This window comes from Amblyraja radiata, chromosome 1, assembly GCF_010909765.2.
Source record: "Amblyraja radiata isolate CabotCenter1 chromosome 1, sAmbRad1.1.pri, whole genome shotgun sequence".
Taxonomy (NCBI): Eukaryota; Metazoa; Chordata; class Chondrichthyes; order Rajiformes; family Rajidae; genus Amblyraja; species Amblyraja radiata.
Genome location: NC_045956.1, coordinates 126,245,960 through 126,265,117, shown reverse-complemented (window position 1 = coordinate 126,265,117; position 19,158 = coordinate 126,245,960).

The window sequence follows — 19,158 nt, the reverse complement described above, 5'->3', positions numbered from 1 at the left end:
CAGCATATTGCGACTATCTTCAGTGTAAACCAGCATCTGTAGTTCCTTCCTATACTCAAATTCTACCATATAACCATATAACCATATAACAATTACAGCACGGAAACAGGCCTTCTCGACCCTTCTAGTCCGTGCCGAACACATAATCTCCCCTAGTCCCATATACCTGCGCTCAGACCATAACCCTCCATTCCTTTCCCATCCATATAACTATCCAATTTATTTTTAAATGATAAAAACGAACCTGCCTCCACCACCTTCTCTGGAAGCTCATTCCACACAGCTACCACTCTCTGAGTAAAGAAGTTCCCCCTCATGTTACCCCTAAACTTCAGTCCCTTAATTCTCAAGTCATGTCCCCTTGTTTGAATCTTCCCTACTCTCAGTGGGAAAAGCTTTTCCACGTCAACTCTGTCTATCCCTCTCACCATTTTAAAAACCTCTATCAAGTCCCCCCTTAACCTTCTGCGCTCCAAAGAATAAAGCCCTAACTTGTTCAACCTTTCTCTGTAACTTAGTTGCTGAAACCCAGGCAACATTCTAGTAAATCTCCTCTGTACTCTCTCTATTTTGTTGACCTCCTTCCTATAATTAGGCGACCAAAATTGTACACCATACTCCAGAATTGGCCTCACCAATGCCTTGTACAATTTTAACATTACATCCCAACTTCTATATTCAATGCTCTGATTTATAAAGGCCAGCACACCAAAAGCTTTCTTTACCACCCTATCTACATGAGATTCCACTTTCAGGGAACTGTGCACAGTTATTCCCAGATCCCTCTGTTCACCTACATTCTTCAATTCCCTACCATTTACCATGTACGTCCTATTTTGATTTGTCCTGCCAAGATGTAGCACCTCACACTTATCAACATTAAACTCCATCTGCCATCTTTCAGCCCACTCTTCCAACTGGCATACATCTCTCTGTAGACTTTGAAACTCTACTTCATTACCCGCAACCCCACCTATCTTAGTATCATCTGCATACTTACTAATCCAATTTACCACACCATCGTCCAGATCATTGATGTACATGACAAACAACAGTGGACCCGACACAGATCCCTGTGGCACGCCACTCGTCACTGGCCTCCAACCTGACAAACAACCATCCACCATTACTCTCTGGCATCTCCCATTCAGCCACTGTTGAATCCATCTTGCTACTCCACCATTAATACCCAAACATTGAACCTTCTTAACCAACCTTCCATGAGGAACCTTGTCAAAGGCCTTACTGAAGTCCATATACACAACATCCACTGCTTTACCCTCATCAATTTCCCGAGTAACATCTTCAAAAAATTCAAGAAGATTAGTTAAACATGACCTTCCAGGCACAAATCCATGTTGACTGTTCCTAATCAGACCCTGTTTATCCAGATGCTTATATATATTATCTCTAAGTATTCTTTCCATTAATTTGCCCACCACTGACGTCAAACTAACAGGTCTATAATTGATAGGTTTACTCTTAGACCCCTTTTTAAACAATGGAACAACATGCGCAGTACGCCAATCCTCCGGCACTATACCTGTTTGACCAAGTTTTTATCATTTCAAATTTTCAGTATTTGTAAAATATCTTTGGACCTGTTCATCTGTTAAAGGCATTATTTGTCTGAAGAAGGGTCTCGACCCGAAACGTCGCCTATTTCCTTCGCTCCATAGATGCTGCCTCACCCGCTGAGTTTCTCCAGCATTTTTGTCTACCTTAAACATTTAAATATAAGCTGTTGTTCTGTGATTTTGGCACATTAGAAATTACCACAGTGAGGTTGTGTACTATGTGTACTTATTACCATAATGCAATTTGAAAAATTCACTGTTAAGTTTTTAAAATGTGGGAGGTTTAATTCTAGTTGAACTGTGAATGTGCTGGGGTCGTTCACCACTCTGTCTGGTGGCAGCAATTGCGATTGGTACTTCACTCTTCTAAATGCTTACATTAGGATATCTGTGATGACATACAATTATAACCAGACTTGCGAGAAATACCAATCATCGGTACATGACATATCTAATTAGTTCATCAGAAGAAAACTTGGTGCCAGCCCTGCTGTGTATAATTTTGTTTAAAGAATTGCTGTATTTCTGTGTATATCAAAGTGATTTCATCCTTTTTTTGTACGACCTGCAAGATATCAATAAACATACTTTATTTTGGATGTTTTTTTTATATGTTGTTATCTTTAATGTATTTGCTTTCTTTGGCATGTACACTTGCCTAAAAACGAAAAGGGGTTCTGTTCTATTATTTGCCAGTTTCCAGACCTAACATTGATCGCCCAATTGTTGGTGTGCTGTTTGATCCCTGTGCAACATCAAATACTGGATGAGTCAGGGCTTTTTCATGATGATCTCTGGCAAGACCAATGTCAGCCCATTCAGCCTGCAGCTGAAACGCAATATCAACTTCACAATCTCACACTTCTTCACCAATGTTGCTGAAACTCCATCTAATAGTAATCTTCTAATCTCAGCATCCTGCTCAACCTTAATGTAACTTGTAACCCATGCCAGTCAAAACTATCCACTTCCTTTTCTCAATCCAGCTCTCACTGAAATATCTATCGTCAACAAATGCTGCCAGAATTTTATCTAATATAAATTCAAACCTGTCAAGACATTGTCACTGCCAGACCATTTCTTAATGTTCTTTATAAGATTTCGGCAATCCCTGCTAACACTCCACCATTTCCCTCATTCTTTGCATTCTGTTCCACTCTCTCCTAAATGTTCTCCAACACCTGGCACTTCTACTCCTACCAGTCTTGCAACAAACTGATAGTCATTTGTCAGTTGCTGCCCTGCAACTTTAAGCCACATGAATGTAAACTAGCCAATTCAGAACACAACTGAGTAGCTGTACCAGCCATCTTTAACTGGCCTTACTGAATGCATCACAAAAAAGGGTTTGGCAACAATATCATCACAAAAACAAAACTTAGCCACTATCACTGTGGTGACATAATTACATAATATATTTTTTCACAGTTATACAGGTCATTTTGAAAATCTGATGGTGAGCCTTATGTCTGTGAGAGATGTTGTGTCCTCATACATCAAAGAAGTACTGAAGGTACAATCGTGTATGAAGGTAGACAAATCTGCAGGGCATGATCAGATATATCTGAGGACATTGCGGAAAACTAGAGAGGAAATTGCGGGAGCCCTGGTTGAAATTTACGAGTCGTCCTTAAATACAGGAGAGGTGCCCGAAGACTGGAGGGTGACAAATGTTGTGCCTCTATTCGAGAAGGTCTGCAGGGAAAATGCTGGGAACTATAGGCCGATGAGCTTAACATCTGTAGCTGGAAAGTTATTAGAGAGTATTCTAAGGGATAGGATATACGGGCATTTGGATGTGGGCCTGGTTAGGGATAGTCAGCACGGTTCTGTACGTGGGAGGTAGTGTCTCATAAATCCAATTGAGTTTTTTGAAGACGTGAAAAGGTCAATGAGGGCAGAGCGTTAGATGTTGTGTACATGCATCTCAGTAAGGCATTCGACAAGGTTCCGCATGGTTGGCTGCTCTGGAAGGTTAGTTCGCATGGGATCCAAGGAGCGATAGCTAAATGGATAACAAACAGGCTTCATGGAAGGAAGCAGAGGGTGATGGTGGAAGGTTGCTTCTTGGACTAGAGGCCTGTGACTAGTGGTGTGCCTCAGGTTTTGGTGCTGGGCCCATTACTGTTTGTCATCTACATTAATGATTTGGATGAAAACATGCAGGGCAAGATTAGCAAGTTTGCTGATGATACAAAAGTATGTGATTTTGCAGATAGTGAAAATGGTTGTGAAAGATTGCAGCAGGATCCTGATCGATTGGCCAGGTGGGCTGAGGAATGGTTGATGAAATTTAATACAGAGGAATGTGAGGTGTTACAATTTGAGACGTCTAACAAGGGCAGGACCTACACAGTGAATGGTAGTCCTCTGGAGAGTATTGTAGGTGCATGGTTCCTTGAATGTCGAGTCGCAGGTAGATAAGGTGGTCAAAAAGGCTTTTGGCACATTGGCCTTCATCAGTCAGAGTATTATGTATAGATGTTGGGAGGTCATGTTGCAGTTGTATAAGACATTGGTGAGACTGCCTTTATAGTACTGTGTTCAGTTCTGGGCACCATGTTATAGGAAAGATATTGTCAAGCTTGAAAGGGTTCAGAGAAGATTTACGAGGATGTTGCCAGGACTTGAGGGTCTGAGCTATAGGGAGAGGTTGAGTAGGCTAGGTCTCTATTCCTCGGAGGGACGGAGGATGAGGGGTGATCTTGTGCAGGTGTATAAAATCATGAGAGGAATAGATTGGGTGGATGCACAGAATACCTTGCACAGAATACCTTGCCCAGGTTAGGGGAATTGAAGACCAGAGGACAAAGGTTCAAAGTGAAGGAAAAAAGATTTAATAGGAATCTGAGGGGTAACCTTATCACACAAAGGGTGGTGGGTGTATGGAATAAGCTACCAGAGGAGGCTGGGACTATCCCAACTTTTAAGAAACAGTTAGACAAGTACATGGATAGGACAAGTTTGGAGGGATATGGACCAGGCACAGGCAGGTGGGACTAGTGTAGCTGGGACACGTTGGCCGGTGTGGGCAAGTTGGGCCTGTTTCCACACTGTATCACTATGACTCAATGACATATTGGAGCAAGTTCCTGGAAAACCACCTTCCTGAACAGGAGAATTATGTGGCTTATTCACTGGGCCCAGAGAGTAACTCAGAACAGATACTCATTAAGGTTACTTTTGCGATGTGACAGGCACTACGCAATATAATTTACTTTGTTGCTGTGAGGTCATGAGCTGATGTGGTAGTGCATGTAGCTGTTGATCCTATTAGACAGCCAGCTAACATTACACTGCCTAATCAACGCACATACTCCTAATTAACTCTCATTCATTGTTACCTGGTAAAGCCTATGCACACGCTTGTTAAATGTTGCAAGTAGTTTGCTTATGGCTGGATATCTGTCAATGGCAGACAACCAGTGGCAAGCGGTGCAAGGGGCTTTACACAAAAACAAGGAACAAAGAGGGAGATTATAACTGCTAAGCCATTGGAAGCATCTCAACTGATTATTTTGTATTAAACCATTAGACAATTATTTTTATTCTTAATTATTTCTATCATAAATACAGATTTAACCCAAAATAGACTTTGAATTGAAATTAAGTTGTGATATGAGGCATGGTATGAAATTCTTTCATATATTAATGAGCCAACACAAATGTTTAAAATAAAGAGATTAATACTTTATTACCCAGTAGAAGAATTTCATACTAATCTCCATTAATATCAAGCTGAAATTTTGTAATCCATAAAACTATTGGGTGTCTCCAAGGAATGATAGATTAAGCATGCACGGAAGTAGGGCAGCAGCAAGCTAACTGGTGTCACAGATAGATACAACCAGCTAACATTACACTGCCTTACCACCATGCACAAACAAACGCAAAGCCCCATTTGTTCTACTTCCAATTTCTTTGCCTTGTCCTGGAACAAAAGAAGTACTGGCAAGAGGGCAGGTGGCGGGGTACTTAGCAGCTGCTGTTTATATATTATGCAGCCAGCTAACAGTACACTGCCTACCTGACTCATGCACCACATTCCATCATGAAGGTCCATACTTGAGAAATTTGCCGCAAAAGTAATCCGTTAGTGTCTCCTTCTAAATAATGTAAACCTGTGCTATATATGTTCTTCGTTCACATTAATAAATTGTACTTGTATCAATGACAGGACACCATCTCAATAGACCAATGTGTTCACCTAAAAATATATGGCTCTTTAATGATGCATGTGCTCTCCAGATATCCTACCACAGCTTTGCTGTAGAAGAGTGTCAGACCTCATTCATCGCCTGCCTGCCTGTGCCCATTTATTCCCTTTCTCTGGGGATTTGGGAACTTTTTCTCAAAATATAATGACAGGGGAGCAGAATAAATCTCCAACAGAAGTTGGAAAGGGGTGAAATATTGCGTGTTGTACTTAAAGCTTTGCCTCTTAAACTATTTGATTTTATAAGTATGTTTTTATAAACTTTCTGCAGTTACAAATAAAAACACATTTTCAATGCATTGTGTATATAATTTATATTTAGAAAAATCTAGCCACAGCAAGTAATTGCATGTGGTCACGTGGCATATACAGTTATTTGTGTTATTGTATTTTATTATATCTTGAAGAAAATCACCCAAAATGCGATTGGGACGATTAAGCTAGCTCAGAAATCATAATCAGAAACCCCAAGGATGGTGCTTGATGGTATGCGAGGAGATATTTACAGGTGGACACAACCTTTCAGTCAAAACAGCATGGGTTTGTGGGAAATAACTTGGAAGAAGATTTTTTAAGAAACTTTAAATAAATACGTGAAATAAAATCTTGACTTTTATATTCCTGAGATGCGTGTTGACGATAATCATGTGGGAAATCATTTTAAGAGCTGATCATAATCAAACATGAAGTTTAAATAGATAAAGTAATATATTCGTAGAATAGCTACACTACAGAAGGAACTAAGTAGTTTGGCACCAGCACCTTACTAAAAAAAGTGTCTGCTATGGCAAACAGGTCAATTCAACCAGAGATGCAGTTTTAGGCAAGAAGATAGACACGAGAAGCTGGAGTAAAACTCAGCGGGTCAGACGCCATCTCTGGAGAAAAAGAATTGGTGATGTTTCGGGGTCGAGACCCTTTTCCAGACCCGAAACGTCACCTATTCCTTTTCTCCAGAGATGCTGCCTGGCCCGCAGAGTTATGCCCCTGTCCCACTTAGGAAACCTGAACGGAAACCTCTGGAGACTTTGTGCCCCACCCAAGGTTTCCGTGCGGTTCCCGGAGGTCGCAGGTAGTTGCCGGAGGTTGCAGGTAGTGGAAGCTGGTAGGGAGACTGACAAAAACCTCCGGGAACAGCACGGAAACCTTGGGTGGGGTGCAAAGTCTCCAGAGGTTTCCGTTCAGGTTTCCTAAGTGGGACAGGGGCATTACTCCAGCTTTTTGTGTCTATCTTAGTTTTAAACTAATATCTGCAGTTCCTTCTTGCACATGTAGTTTTAGGCAACATTGAATAAGGGACTGGAGTATAACATCCAGTCACCTCCCTGTTCATTTAATGACAACAAAAGATACCAACAACAAAAATATTAATTTTCTTTTGATTCGCATTGTTAGTGTGAGAGAATGTATTCAAACTGAATTGAATCTTAACCAAAAAAGATTGATTTGATCAACATTCCTTAAATGCAGAGTAGTGCATTCACTGATTCAAATTTATGAAATTATCTTGCCTGTATTTGTATTCATTTGGTACACTCCCGAACAACCTACTTATAATCAAATCCAGATGAAACAATTTAAGAAATTATGTCATACTGAAATGGCCACTGGGACAAAACACACAAAGGATTATTTTCAATTGTATTGCGGTCAAAAAGCTATCTAATGTTGCTGAATAATTATCTAATTGCTTTTAGCACAAAGATCCAGCGATGAATGTGCTTTTGATGGAGTGCTCTCAGATGCAGCAGTGTGGAGTGTAGGTAGCAGCTGTTGACCTGTCAGACACAACAGCCAGCTAGCAGTACACTGCCTAACTGCCACAGCCTTCTCTTTCTTCCGCTACAAATGTGCGCCGCTTCACTTGCCCTTCTTTAGAACTGATTGAAACGATTGCAGTTTTCAGTATATTTATAATTATATTCCCAGAATTCAACTTTAAGTTGCCAGTCCGCTAATATCCGACTGTCTTTTTCATACACAATGACAGGAAAGTACCACGTAATGGCAGAAAACCATAATACCATTTACGCTATGTTTTTACACTGCCGCATTTTTACTGTTAACAACTTTCATCCGGGTTTGAAAAGATGGAAAAGATGCATGACAGTGAAAAGAAGTACCTCAAACAGCCGGTGCACGTATTGTTGTGAACTCCACTTTGTTTCATTGGCAAGTTTCTTCATTATTTTCTCCTGGAATATAAAACAGTAATCATTTATACCTGAAGTGTTTCATGGGTGTATTCATTATGCAGAATAAAGCGCAGTCGAATTTCTCATTCAATGACCTGCTTATTTTTGAAGATTCAAGTTTTTTTTGTTGTTCACATAGGTTCGTAAATTCGCTCCTCACTCTGTTTTATAAAGTAGAAAGTAAATCTGACTACAGGTCTATTAACTTCAGCCTTATACTTTATTTTAATCCTACCGCAATGTTCTTGCAAACTATAATCGCTCACTCGTACTTCACTGTCAGAGCAGGTTGCCTGTGGGTGGGACTTACCCATTGTATCTCCTCTCCTGTCTTGGTTTTACGGGAAGAAACTCGTTCTAATTTCCACTCCATTCTTTAACACTAAAGGTTAATGTGGGTCAAACAGCATTACAACAGGGCGCCGGGAAATAAGAAACTGTATCTGCAATTTATCTCAAATGTACCCTTTTCTCTACACTAAAGTTTTCCAGTACTATACTGTCATTAAATGGTCCTAGAAAGACCTCTCTACGCTGAACCCCAGACTACTTCCTTCCTTGCTGAATCTCCCAGCACTTGTGTGGCTTTTAAAGCTGTTTCTAGCGCCGGAGTGAGCGGGAAACACCTCGCCTCTCGCTGATAGGTGAAGATCGGGACCGCCTTGAACCTGTGACGTTGACCGGAGGGATTCCCTCGTAGAAACCCGCGGGATCCGATGTGGAAATGCGCGCTGCCTGACCCGCTTTCCACTGCCCGCCACTCCAAACAGTGGAATCGCGGGCTGTGCAAACAAATCATGGATGGGAATTGGAGGCAGTTAAGGCGGGAAGAGAGACTGATTGAGAGGAAAATAAATGACAGACAATTTAAACAATGTAACGTTGTGCATATAATGTATATGATGTATTATGTAATATATCAATACATTGAATAGAGGAAATGAGTAGTATAAATATAGGTGAACCTCAAAATAGGCACTCAAATCCGTCCAGTTTAAATAAATCTTATAAATACACAACCAAAATTAAACTCCTACTACCGTTGTATATTACCAGCGCAAACAATCATGATAATGATGTTTAGAATGAAAAACACTGCGTTGATTAATAGCTTTTACTTACTAAAACACAGCATACTAGAACTCACACAATGTTCCCAATGAGAGGCGATCCAGAACCAGGGGCCACAGTCTTAGAATAAAGGGGAGGTCATTTAAGACTGAGGTGAAAAAAACCATTTTCACCCAGAGAGTTGTGAATTTATGGAATTCCCTGCCACGGATGGATTTAAGATAGAGTTAGATAGAGCTCTAGGGGCTAGTGGAGTCAAGGGATATGGGGAGAAGGCAGGCACAGGTTATTGATAGGGGACGATCAGCCATGATCACAATGAATGGCGGTGCTGGCTCGAAGGGCCGAATGGCCTCCTCCTGCGCCTATTTTCTATGTTTTCTAAGTTTCTATAACTATTACCAACAGCCTGGCACGATAAAACTACACAGCAACAATATTTTCTATTCAATCTTTCAATTCAATGCCTTCTTCATATATTAGAACATTGCTACGATGCTAGCCAGGTTTAAAAACAACATTTCTCACGACCAAATGAGAATAATTTGTGTACAACATGTTGGATCACATTTTGATTTACAGTGTCCCTTGAGTGTTAACACGTGCAGTGGAAAATGGATAATAATAATAATAAGACTTTTTGTTAAATGGTCAGAGTAACAAGTTATACACGATATTTTTATACAATGCACTGCAGTTTCTGTTGTTGGTTTTAGATTGAATGAGAGTGCGATTACTAATTTTAAATTACCACTGTGGTTTGGAATTATTATAGGATTGATCATATGGAGTTGGGGATGAGCGGCTGCGTTTTCTCTCCGTTTAGCAAGCACCAGCAATGCCCATAATGCTGTTTAACAGAAACTTGGCTTAACAGAAGCTTTGCTGCTCTGTCTTACAACCCTCTACAGCGCAAAGACGCAGCAGCCTCTCATTCTCTTTTGAGAATGCATCAAGTCTCATTTGATTCACACTGCATGTCATAATTACTTGGATTTCTCTAATGTCACGGTAGTTCGTTTCCGGTAAATCGGTTTCCGAGGTAGCCGAATACTTTCGATAATTGCTTTAAAAAGATCTTGTACAGTGTTGAAAATAGGGGAAATATGCAAATTCTGGACAATACATAGTTTCTGAATTCATCCGACGTACACAAGCTACAAAGGGGGACTGCAGGTGTAAATTATTGTCTCTAAAGTTTCCATGCAACACTTTGAACGGTCAGCTAACACGGGGGAAGAACGCAGTTGTCTGTCTGTGTTCTGCCTATATTCTGGTTCTTAAAACAGTACAAAAGGAACACGGGTAGTAATTTATGAAGCTTCCATATTGTTTGGGACAAAGACCCATCATTTATTTATTTGCCTCTGCACTCCACAATTTGAGACTTGTAATAGAAAAAAGCATATGTGGTTAAAGTGCACATTGTCAGATTTTAATAAAGGCCATTTTTATAAGACTGCATAAAAGTTGACAAATTCAACTATTTGTTTATGGGTCTGTAGATTTTGATGAATGAATGTGAATAAATACTAGAATAGCCCTTTGGTTTATGCTTTTGGTTCTTGGACAGGGTCGTCATGAGGTTATCTCTCCGTGCCTAAGTAGGTAATTCAAGTCTTGGAATCATATTGAAGCATAGGCTTCACTTCTGCCTGTCAAGCCATGAACCTTGAGGTCTCTATTTTAAAAGCACTATTTTCCTTAGATTGACAAATTCTGTACTGGTTTTCTGAAATTGATGATAAATTTAATCTCCAATGTCTTCCCTTTTTGAAAGGTGGCTTCCAATACATAGGAGCTATCCATGTGTTTTGGAGTCCCCAAATCCATTGGTAGGATAACTGAACTAACATCAAACTCCCCTCCAGGTCGACCTCCTCAGCGTTAAAGCACGAGTTGTTTTCAATCAGCAGCTCTGCCATTCACATGCCCCAGAGAAGACTTCTGAATGAGACGCTCTGTTCCGACCTCTGTCACGTAAGAGACTGATAGATGGAGAGTGTCGACACTCAACATTAAATCGCATATATTTCCAGCATCCGTAATTGTTTTAATTTTCAGCATACAACCTGAGTTGTCTTTTAGTGCAAACTTTGGTGCAAACATTACAAGTGTTGGGTCGGGTTCACATTGGTCTAATCAGCCACCTTAGAACTGCCATGGAAACAAACCATCGTCAATATTGTACTGGCTTTGGAGAGGGCTCAGAGGAGGTTTATGAGAATGTTCCCAGGAATGAGTAGGTTAACCTATGTTGAGCACTGGGCCTGTACTTGCTGGAGTTTAGAAGAATGAGGGTGGACCTCATTGAAACATACTGAATAGTGAAAGGCTTGGATAGAGTGGATGTGGAGAGGATGTTTCTATTAGTGGGAGAGTCTAGAACTAGAAGTCATAGCCTCAGAATTAAAGGACGTTCTTTGAGGAAGGAGATGAGGTGAAATTTCTTTAGTCAGAGGGTGGTGAATCGGTGGAAGGCTGTATAGGCCAAGTCAACGGATATGTTTAAGGCAGAGATAGATATATTGTTGATTAGTACAGGTGTTAGAGGTTATGGGGAGAAGGCAGGAGAATGGGGTTTGGAAGGAGAGATATATCAGCAATGATTGAATGGCGGAATAGACTTGATGGGCCGAATTACCTAATTCTACTCCTATTCCTTATGACTTTATGATACTAAGAGTTTGCCCAAAAAGACAACTCCGATTATCTGCTGAAAATTAAAATAATGACGTAACCCTGAAAATGTATGTGGTTTTGCGTTGAAATGAAATGCACTCGTGTCTAAACTATTGATTTTACTCAGCAAGTTCATAACACCTTAGGGACTGGAATTCGTACCTTATAAAATAATCCAGAAAAACAAGCACCTTCAGCTATTTCCCGTCTCGTTGTTCCGCGCGCATTACAATAGCAACAAATTGGAACAAGTGTTGTGATTTCAGCGACTTCTTAGCTTCATTAATTATATCAATATAATTGAGTTACTTTGAAGCATTTCCAGGGGCAACTTGTTGATAATTTTTATTGCTGCGTTCAGCTACACTCAAGTCTTGCGAACCCGGGTCAACGCGGGTGGTCGTTATATTTCTCTGCCATTTTAGTTACATTCTGCGTTTATATTATTGTCTTGCCTATCGCCTTAATGGAACACTCTTATTTTTGGGCCTCAGCAATATCTTTGTTTTTCATCATAGCGCAATTTTCTTTTGGACAATTAAGTCAGACATTAAGTCAGACATTAAGTCCTTTAAAAAAAATCTGAGTAAAGCCCATGTGTCGATATAAATAAAATCTCCATTTACTGTGGGTTCAATTCCTTAAATGCAGTTCACTGTATTTGAGTACACGCAGAATAAACTGAGCCAACGACAAAATAAACTCACAGAGAGAATCATGAAAATACAGGAGGAAAAGGTATATTCACCCGATTTAACCCAATCCGGCAATGTATGCATATTGATTATGTGTAGGGAGGAACTGCAAGATGCTGGTTTAAATCGAAGACAGGCGCAAAAGGTTGAAGTAACTCAGCAGGTCAGGCAGCATCTCTAGAGAGAAGGAATGGATGACAGGAGGAGAAGTCTGAAGAAGGGTTTCGGCCCGAAACGTTACCTATTTCCTTCGCTCCATAGATGCTGCTGCATCCGCTGAGTTTCTCCAGCATGTTTGTGTACCTAGGAATGGGTGACATTTCGGTTCTGAAGAAGGCTCGAACCGAAACGTCACCTATTCCTTTTCTCCAGGGATGCTGCCTGACCCGCTGAGTTACTCCAGTTTTTTAGTGTCTGTCTTTATGTACATTAATTACATTGTTATTAACGTTGTAACAACGATTTCAAGAGTAAAGCAAAATAACAATTAAATGTAAAACACCTTATTGTTCAATTTCCGCCGGATAGATTATCGCCGATATACCTTTCGGGTGAACAGCTGGGATGGCAAATTTAACATTGTGAACATTTACTTGCTGGTTTCTGGGTAGCTTTTTGCAGTGGTCATTAGTTCTAAACATTTAAACTGGCATAGCCTCAGAATTAAGTAAAGCATATTTTAAATAGTCTTTTGTTATGTTATTTATCAAACGATTTAGATAAATTTAGATGTCAGCAGATCTATATCGGTGAGACCAAGCGCAGGTTGGGCGATCGTTTCGCCGAACACCTCCGCTCGGTCCGCAATAACCAAGCTGACCTCCCGGTGGCTCAGCACTTCAACTCCCCCTCCCACTCCGTCTCCGACCTCTCTGTCCTGGGTCTCCTCCATGGCCACAGCGAGCAGCACCGGAAATTGGAGGAACAGCACCTCATATTCCGTTTGGGGAGTCTGCATCCTGGGGGCATAAACATCGAATTCTCCCAATTTTGTTAGTCCTTGCTATCGGCACGAAACGTTGCCTATTTCCTTCGCTCCATAGATGCTGCTGCACCCGCTGAGTTTCTCCAGCTTCTTTGTGTACCTTAGATAAATTATGTGGTTTTGCTGATATCTTATCAAAAAATGATTAATGTGTAATGTAGTGATAATTTTAGAAACCAACTAACGAAGCTCCTTGGTTACCGTTGACAAGACGTGGAGCATCGAGTCTGTTGTTAAATATAAATAACCGCTGCAGTTCCACCGGCTCCGGATTGGATTGTACGCGGGTAACTGTCGCTTGATGGCACTGTTGTACTTCAAGGTGAAATCCCATGTCCCTTATTCTACCAGTTAATTAAAAACCAAGAAAGCCATCAAAAGGGCCATCCAGAGATTTCCTAAATACCTTCAGTTTCAGCATGTAATTGTTCATTCAAAACTCATTATTATTTCGAAGATATACACAAACTGCTGTAGTAACTCAGCGGATCTGGTAGCATCTCTGGAGAGAGGGAATGGGTGACGTTTCGAGTCGAGACCCTTCTTCAGACTTATTTTATTATTTTATTGGTTGGTCATTATTTACATAAGAATAACATTCTAATTACAGCCCTGTTTTTCGTTGACTTTAACATGCATTTTCTATCCTGTACTTACAATTTAATTCACATTAAATTTAAATAGTACCCCATGCTACTTGTATACATTGTGTATGCAAGCAAAGAATCCCACTGTGCCTAGTTACATGTGACAATAAAGTATTCCTATCATATCCACTCGCTAAACTATCATGTGCATCCCTGCAAGTTTCCCCTTAAGGTGCTTCTTTCCAGCAGTGAGAATGCAAGTTATTTTCCTTTTTTCCCTAAAATCATCAATCCTTGGTGTTAGAGATGTGTTGTTTCATTGTTTCACCTTTTCTGAACGACACTTTTTAATGGCTTGAGCTTTGGGAAAGGTAACAAATGTGTTTTAGGGTACAACAGTGGTGCAGCTGGTAGTAAGTAAGTAAGTAAGTAAGTAAGTAAGTAAGTTTTATTTATATAGCACGTTTTAAGTCAACTCGCATTGACACCAAAGTGCTTTACATAAAATAGATAATAAGTTTCTATACAAACCATAGAAAAAGGTTAAAAAAATAAAGAAAATGAACACAACACATCATAGAGTTCAACACAAACGTCCCCCCACAGCAGAATCAAAACTTTCCACTGTGGCAAAAGGCACCAGAAAGTTAAGTCCTCTTCCTCTGTGAAACACGCGAGGTTGGGGCCCATTTGTGGCCTTGCAGCCAGTCCGATGATTTTCAGGGCCCTCTTGCCATGAAGATGGAACTCCGGCGTCGGGTGAAACATTCCTCAGCGGCTTGTCTGGAGCGGCTGCCTCCTCCCCGGAGACCGGAGACCGGGGCACTCGTAGTCCTCAGGCCGTGCCGGTTGGAGCTCCGACCCCGGCGAACTCGATCCCAGGCTCCACGGCGCTCCAAATCCAGCCACGCCCGCGGCCAGACGCCCGCAACCCCAGCTCCGCGATGTTGGGAGTCGGCGGCCACAGCGCTCTGGAGCTTACCACACGGCGACCCGGTAAGGCATCGCCCGCTCCGTGATGGTGTCACAGCGCTGCGCCGCCGCCGAAGCTGTAGTCCCGGCCGGTCCCGACAGGAAACGCCTCTCCATTCTCGATGGCAGGCCGCGAGGACGGGGCGAAGAAGCAGCTCGGAGGATGGATGCTGCCTCCCCGACCAGGTAGGAGATTAAGAAATAAAGTTTCCCCCTTCCCCACCCCCACCCACCACATAAAAGACCTCCAACTAACATTTTATGACATTTTATGACAGGACTTTTAAAAAAAAGGTGAAGAGACGGACTGCGGGCAGGCTGCCATACACAGACGGCGCCCTCTCCTGCACATCCGCCGTCTTGGTAGAGCTATTGTCTCACAGCACCAGCAACCTGACATCGGATACTGTCTGTATGGAGTTCTCCCTGTTACCACATGCATTTCCTCCAGTACTTTGATTTCCCACTACATCCCAAAGATGTATAGGTAGTAGGTTAATTGACCTCTGTAAATTGCCTGCAGTGTGCACGGAGTGGATGTGAAAGTGGGATAACATAGAACTAGTGTGAAAAAGTGTGCAATGGTGGGTGATGATTCATTGAGTTAAGATCCTGTTTCCATGCTGTACTTTTCAATTAATTAATCTTTATGGGCCTTTTCTGTGCAGTTCCACCCCACATGGTTTCATTTAAAGTTTAGAAATAGACAGGAGATAACAGACAGAAAATACAGGTATTCATTAGTGGAGGAAGGTGCAGATGCTGGTTTAAACGGAAGATAGACACAAAATGCTGGAGTAACTCAGCAGGACAGGCAGCATCTCTGGAGAGAAGTAATGGGTGACATTTTGGGTCGAAATCCTTCTTCAGACTGAAGACCATCACCTGTCTACACCTATCACTTGTCAGACTGTCCCACTCCCTCTGGGTGAGTTCAGTACAGTTCAGTTTATTGTCACGTGTACCGAGGTAGTGAAAATCTTTTGAATAAATGTTATTGAATAACTTTTATTAGCCAAGTATGTATACATACAAGAAATTTGCCTTGGTGCTTTGCTCGCAAGTAACAACACGATAAACAGTAGACAATTAAAAATAAATCATTATAATTTAAACATGTGAAGAATGAAATAAAATACTAGAGCACAAGGAGGCTACAGTCTTTTGGCTGTTGAGTAGAGCTGCTGCTCGTGGAAAAAAAGCCGTTTTTATGTCTGGCAGGGGCAGCTTTGACAGTCCGGAGTCGCCTTCCAGAGGGAAGTGCTTCAAAGAGTTTGTGGCCAGGGTGAGAGGGGTCAGAGATGATCTTACCCGCTCACTTCCTGGCCTTTGCAGTGTACAATTCGTCAATGAGGGGAGGTTTGCAGCCAATAACCTTCTCTGCTGATCGGACAATTCGCTGCAGCCTCTAGCTGTTGTGCTTGGTGGCTGAGCAAAACCAGACCATGATGGAGAAGGTTAGGACAGACTCTACGATTGCCGTATAGAATTGGACCATCATTGCTTGTGGCAGATTGTGTTTTCTCAGCTGTCACAGGAAGTACATCCTCTGTTGGGCCTTTTTGACTGTGGAGTCAATGGTGGCCTCCCATTTTAGGTCACTGGAGATGATGGTTCCAAGGAACTTAAAAGACTCCACAGATGTGACTGTGGTGTTGTTGATGGTGAGTCGGGGAAGGGGAGGGGGAGCTCTCCCTATAACTCAATCCCTCAAGCCCCAGCGACATCCTTGTAAATCGTTTCTGCACTCTTTCCACTTAATGGCAACTTTCCTACAGCTGGGTGACCACTGAACGCAATATTCCAAGTGCAGTCTCACCGACATCTTGTATAACTGCAACATAACATCCCAACTTCTATACTCAATGTACTTACTGGTGAAAGCCAGAATGCCAAAAGCCTTTTTACCACCCTCTCTATCTGCAATGCCACCTTCAATTAACTATATATTTGTACATCTTGGTCCTCTGCTCTTTTAAACACTCCAGAACCCTATAGTTGACAGTGAAAGTCCTAAACTGATGTGATTTCCCAACATGCAACATCTCTAGATAGATTTCCCAACATGCAACATCGCTAGATAGGGCTCTTAAAGAGAGCAGAGTCAGGGTATATGGGGAGAAGGCAGGAACGGGGTACTGATTGGGGATGATCAGCCAAGATCACATTGAATGACGGTGTTGGCTCGAAGGGCCGAATGGCCTACTCCTGCACCTATTGTCTATTGTCTATTGCCTATTATCTCGCACTTATCGGAATTTAACTCTGTTTGCCATTCCTCGGCCCACAAGGCATGAGATATGCTGGCAACTAACTCTAATTGTTAAAATGTGACCAAAAGCATAATCATGTGTGGCCTTCAGCTTTCTGATTCAAGCGTATATTCAATATGTGTCATTAATTAAATGTACAAAACCCATTCCATAATAAATGTCCATCCTTGTCCCCATCATTTGCCTAACCTAACATTTGACAATATTAATTTAAATTATGATGTATAAAAGGATGCTGTCTAAATATTATGAAAATTTATAAAATGTAATACTATCCATTCTAATTCTATTCAACGGTTTCCAAAAAGACCCTCAAGAAATTATGAAGCCAACCATCCTCCTTTTCATTAAACTCTGGGTTTAATGTAAGTTTAATAAGACCCTTAAGTAAAGATCTCATGTTTAGGTTTATGTGTCAGGCAGCTGTAATTTAAAACTTTCCCATTCAATGCATATCATTTTTTTGTTCTAATACAATATAGGATCATCTATGTGTGCAATTGAGCCATTATTCAGTGTACTCCAATAGTTTTCCTTCATATTTAAATAGTTACAGAACCTCCTGATTATATGCAGCTCAATTGTTACTGTTGAAACTGTTAAACACTAAAGAGAAAACCATATACCTTCAGTAACTTATGTAAAGAGTGAATTATAAAACCTGTTGTTACTTTCCTTATTTGATACAGCAGATGCCACTGCCATATGGTATGATATCTAGCACAGCCTTATCATTCAGTAATTACACTGTCTACTTCACATGGCAATTAACTATTCCATTTCTCGTCCACGCAGATGTTTCTTACATTGTATAATACGATTTGAAAAGACTGCCAAACATAAGCAGTTTTATCTATTCAAATACAAAACATGGAATATCAAATGAAAATGAATAGATGAAAACCAAAGGGCAATTAATAACTGTTGCTATTATTGAATTAAACATGAGGATTAGGAAAATTAGTTATTGCATGCTTTTCAGCAATAAAATGCTCAAAAATTGATCTTTTAACATATATAATGGGATATTGCTCAAGTAATAGCATAATTGAGAATAATACCGTAACAGCATAGAAGCATGTGAGCATATGTATAATGAGGAGTAGGCCATTCTGCCTTTCAAACCTGCGGCTTCTTTCAATAAAATCCATGCTGGTCTAATTTAAACTCAACTCTGCATTCCAGTCAAACACGTAACCTTTCACTTCCTTGGTAATCAACAATCATCTTACTTCTGCTTTATAAGTGCTTAGTGACTGTTTCCTTTGTTCCGAAGATTCAGTTCTCTGAAAGGAAAAAAAGTCACCCAACATTGTTAAATGGTGACTCTCTTGTTCTTAATCCTCTCACAAGATGAAATGTTTTCTCCACATCTGCCATGTCCAGAACCCTCTAAACCTTATGTTTTGATCGTTGCCTCTCATTCTTCTGAACTTCTTTGTTTTAATTTATCTCTGAAGTCTATCGAACGTCAAGGGGTATAGCACAGGAACAGACTCTTCGGCCCACCAGATCTGCGCTGACCATGATCCCATCTATTTGCACAAAGTCCATATCCTCTACTCCCTGTCTGTTCTTGTCTGTTTAAATGCCTCTTAAATATTGCTCTCGAATCTGCATTTTACACCTCCCAGGCAACACATTCCAAGCACCCACAATTCTCTGTATAAAAAAATGGCCTTGTACATCTCCTTTAACTTTGTCCCTCTCACATTAAACCCATGCATTCTAGTATTTGACATTTCCACCCTGAGAAAGACTCTGAGTATCTACCTTATCTATGCAATCTCATAAGTTTGTGTTTTTCTATTGGTCACCCCTATGTTTCTGATGCTCCAGTGAGAACAATCCAGGTTTACCAACTTCCCCTTATCTCTAATACACTCCAATTCAATCAACATTGTA